Source organism: Coffea arabica, chromosome 3c, assembly GCF_036785885.1.
Source record: "Coffea arabica cultivar ET-39 chromosome 3c, Coffea Arabica ET-39 HiFi, whole genome shotgun sequence".
NCBI lineage: Eukaryota > Viridiplantae > Streptophyta > Magnoliopsida > Gentianales > Rubiaceae > Coffea > Coffea arabica.
This window is the reverse complement of record NC_092314.1, coordinates 39,522,474-39,527,573: the sequence shown is the minus strand read 5'-3', so window position 1 is coordinate 39,527,573 and position 5,100 is coordinate 39,522,474. Positions and strand designations below refer to the sequence as shown.

Genomic DNA, 5,100 nt, shown 5'->3' with positions numbered 1-5,100 from the left:
AATTAATTATCCTTTAAAGAAAAAATACATCTATAATTTAGTACAAATATAAAAAGGAAAGTAAATGTATCTTTATGGAACGGGGAGTATATATTTCTAGTGTGCTAGATGACCACCTTCCAACCAACTTTACATTAATTATTAAATTCGTGCTTTATCTAGCAGTATTTCTTGCAATTATTTGTTTAGTTCCAATAATTTTTGTTCGTTTCGATGTTTCCAACTTTGACTTAACTTGTACAGTGTACGAGGTGTTCGAACGTATGGCATTCTATGGAATATCTTCGAATCTCTTCATATACTTCACCAAAAAGCTCCATCAGGGCACACTAACCTCAGCCAATAATGTCACCAATTGGGTAGGGACCGTCTGGATGACTCCGATTGCATATGTTGCTGACGCTGTTTTTGGCCGCTTGGACGTTAGTGATTGCATCTACAATATATCTTTCGGTAAGGTTGCGTGTACATGATATTTTCTAATAAATTAGAAGTAAAAATGAAAAGTTTTAATGTACCATAGTTCCAAAGAATAGCTCCCTTATATCATAATTGCAAATAATACTCTATTAAGTATGTAATTGGCCTTATTGGAAAATCAGGAAGATGTCTAGGAATTGTAAGTTGTAACAAAACTGTTCATGATCTTGCTAGATGGAGACTTGATGCACTAATCAACAGTTTTGTCGATTGTGTTATCATGTTTGGTGGTCTTGATGTGAGCACTCAATTTCTTCAAGTTTGACCTTTTTCCACAAAACAACTGCATAATACAAATATGTTTTATTTATATTAGTAATTGTTGCACACTCAAGGCTTGTGCAGATTAAAAAGATTCATGTTGATAAGAAAACTATGGTAATTTAAAGCAAATATTTTAAGAACAAAAAGGGATAGTATTATACCAAATTAATAGCGTTGAAAATTAATTAATAATGAGATTATTGTGGCGGTTTTGGTTTTTGAATTAGGAGTTAGATAATGATACCCGTTCTATCTTTTAAATTTAATATACCCAATACCTCAAATTTGGCAGAGTTGTTGTAACTTGTACAATTCTAATACTCGTATTGGATGCTATTGGACCCGAACTCAAAAGCTAGTTCAAGGGATGAAACTTTCACCAACACTTACTCCCTCTGTCTCAGAATGTTTGACACATTACGGGAGATGTGCTTTTTTATTTTTCTTCCAACAGTGCAAAATAGCTCAAAATGTTGAGCATTCCTTTCAGTTTTACCCTTAATAGCATTGGTTGTCACGAGAATGTTGTGTTAAAATGAGAATTGTTGTCTTTGTCCAACTCTATCAAATTTTGGAGTGTGCATGCAAATTCTTTCGGGGAAAAAACCGCAAAGTCGTCCTCAAACTTTTAATTTTGCGCACTTTTAGTCCTCTAACTAATAAGTGCGTAAATATAATCCTCCAATTAATAAAAATATGTAGTTGTAGTCTATCCGTCCAATTTGGCTGTTAAGATGGACGGGAAACACATCACGGATTGCTCACATGACATTTATTTTTGGGATAATTACAAAAATCTCCCTAGAGGTTTCTAACAATTTCACTAAGCTCCCCTAAGGTTTGAAAAATTGCACTTACTTCCCTTGATTTGATTGTTTTAGTAGCAAAACCTTAAAATAATATTGACTTGTTCAAATTTTAAAATGAATATCCAAAAATACCCTTGTGTAATGAGTTTTAATTTACTTCCCTATATAATTATTAGATTATTTAGTATAATTATAAGAAAAATGTCCCAAAATTTTCAAGTCCATACCTACTATTTGATAAACAACTATAATAATAAATTTATCACTATGATAGGATACTTTTGATGGTATTTTATTGTGGATTTAAATTTTTAAGATAGAAAAAAATATTGAAATAATTCATTTAGAATTAATAAATTTTTTGAGTAGTTGGATTAACATAATTTAATAGTAATTTTGGGCCATTTTCTTTTCATTTATTATTAATTTTAATACCAAAAAATAGAAATCAAAGATCAGCAAATACATTGGATTGCATAGAAAGTTAACTCGTCAAAAAAAAAAAATCACTAGTTGGACATTTGGTTACAATAAAAACTAGAGGTGAGAGTGGTAATTCTACAGTTTTGTTGACAAAAAACTTTTAGAAAAAAAGAATTAGAAGGAAAAATAATGAAAAAATAATTTTAAAAGTCATTCTAAATATACACATACCAAACAAGAAAATTTTATTAAAATATTTAAGGGTAATATTACCATTTTAAATGATAAGGAAGGTATGGTAATTTTTAAAACCTTAAGGGAGCTAAATGAAATTGTTAAAACCTCAAGGGAGGTTTATGAAATTATCCCTTTATTTTTTGTATCATTTTTGTATCATCCCGTCTATCTTAACAGCCAAATTAGACAGAAGGACTATGACTACACATTTTGATTAATTAGAAGACTATATTTACGCACTTATTAGTTGAAGGACTAAAAGTGCGCAAAGTTGAAAGTTTGAGTACCACAGCGATTTTTTCCCCAATTCTTTCTCATAATAGATGTTGTGTAGTTCACACACATATTTTGGATCCAATGACAATTTCATTACCAGTCAGATTCCCATGCAAAGTGACCGCATCCTTGCACTCTCTTGTTATTTTATTAGCGGTGTTGCTCACGCTTCAATTCTTCAGAGCAAATTTTGGTACAAATTGATGGCCCGTATTCTTATTCTTCAATAAGTGAATGAAGGATGGTAATGGAAAGTGAGTGTGTATTTATTTGTCATATTTAGTAAGTGACACATTTTGAAACAAATCAAAAAGAAGATTATGATACTTTTAATTGAACGGAAAGAGTATATCTGATAACTTAATATCTTATCCTTTCACTTCCAACATAAATAAACCAACAACACATTAACGGCCAACTTTGCATGTCAAAACTCACTTTTCAAGTTAAATTTTAGCATTGCGCTGTCACAAGTACAATGGGAGTTACTGCTCCTCTTAAGAGATTTTTATTTTATTAATCTTCGTTTTCATACAATGTCAGGGAATGTCTGTATTGACACTAGCAGTTTCAGTCCCCGGACTAAAGCCACCTCACTCTGCAGATCCAAAGGGTATCAATTGCAACAAGGCTGACACATTACAATTAGCAGTATTTTTGGCTGCCCTCTATACACTTGCAGTTGGAACTGGTGGCACAAAACAAAATATTTCAACAATTGGTGCTGATCAATTTGACCCCAAAGAAAAGCTTCATAAGCTTTCCTTCTTTAACGGGTGGATGTTTAGTATATTTCTTGGGACACTGTTTTCCAACACTGCTATTGTTTGGATTCAAGACAATGTTGGCTGGACTCTTGGTTACGAGCTTCCTACTATTGGACTTGCCATTTCTATACTGATATTCTTGGCTGGCACACCATTTTATAGGCATAAAGTTCCTACTGGAAGTCCCTTTACAAGGATGGCCCAGGTCATAATTGCTTCCCTCAGAAAATGGAAGGTTTCTGTTCCTACTGATCCCAGAGAACTATATGAGCTTGATCTTGAAGAGTATGCAAAAAAGGGGAAAGTCCGGACTGTTTCTACACCTTCAATGAGGTTTGTGTCATCCAAATATATTATACGAGTACTGGAATTTGGCTGATTAAGGAGCTAAAAAATGGATAGAGACTATCATTTGTTGCATGTTTTATTTTGATTTTGTGTTAGTGCCGTAGCCATTATAACAGCACCAAGAAGTTGACAGCCCAGGTGGGGCTACGACAGCTAGGCCATAGTCTGGGCTGTCCGTTTCAAATTTAAGATGAATTTTGTATTGCAGAGTTTGAGATTGAGGCCGAGTTGATGCTGTACCAGTGCCCTGGATTCGTTTTATCTAGTATCTTGCATCTCCCCCCTTCCTTGCTTCTTTGGAGCTGATCTAATACATGTTGATGCAGATTTTTCAACAAAGCTTGCGTAAAAACAACTTCCACAAATCCATGGATGCTTTGTTCGGTTACCCAAGTCGAAGAAACCAAACAGATGCTACGAATGATTCCCATCCTAATTTCTACATTAGTTCCAAGCACAATGGCTGGGCAAGTCAACACACTTTTTGTCAAGCAAGGTACAACTCTCAATAGACGTATTGGTAACTTCCATATTCCCCCAGCCAGCTTAGCAGCATTTGTAACAATATCCATGCTAATCTCCTTGGTATTATACGATGGACATTTCATGAAATTCATTAGAAAGTGGACTAAAAACCCTAGAGGAATCACTCTACTACAAAGGATGGGAGTTGGAATGACTCTGCATGTTGTTGTCTTGGCATCACTAACTGAGAGATACAGACTTTCTGTGGCCAAAAATCATGGCCTAGTACAAAATGCAGGTCAAGTACCTAGGTTCATATTCCTTTTGCTTCCACAATTCGTGCTTATGGGAATAGCTGATGCATTTCTGGAGGTAACAAAGGTCGACTTCTTCTATGATCAGGCACCAGAAAACATGAAAAGTCTTGGAACATCTTATGCCATGACTTGCCTTGGAGCTGCAAATTTCACCCGCAGTTTTCTTTGGTCTACATTTTCTCGTAACACAAAGAGGGATGGGAATGAATGGATTCAGAACAACCTTAATGCTTCTCATCTAGATTATCTAGATTATTATTACGGATTTTTTACCATATTAAATGTCTTGAATATTATTTTTTTCTTGATTATGACCAAGTTTTACGTATATAAGGCTGAAATTTCAGATTCCATGGCTGTGCTCAGAGAAGAACTTGTGGAAATGGAAGCATACGATAACTAATAAAGAAGCAACAACAGCAGGTTGACGAATCAATTACGAAAAGGATGTATATTAGGACCATCGGAACCTAATTCCTTGTTCTTACCTGCTTGTAATAGGTTATTACAAACTTTTCTAAGCAACTTAATTCTTTGTACTAGGTTATGCCTAAGCGATTTGGTTGCTTGTTATAGGTTACTGCAATTTTTCTTAAGCTGAAATTTGCCTTCTGAAGTACTTCTATTGTAGTATTAAACTAGATTTGGACTATAATAAACTGAATTGCAGAACCTAACATTCAAGGGCGGCTTGAACCCTTCATAATGCAACGA

At 34.2% G+C, this 5,100-nt stretch overlaps 1 pseudogene; it reads left to right on the top strand.

Moving 5' to 3' along the window:
* Positions 1 to 243: 243 nt before the first annotated feature.
* On the top strand, positions 244 to 4,789 carry LOC113735928 (protein NRT1/ PTR FAMILY 5.2-like; annotated as a pseudogene).
* Positions 4,790 to 5,100: the final 311 nt, after the last annotated feature.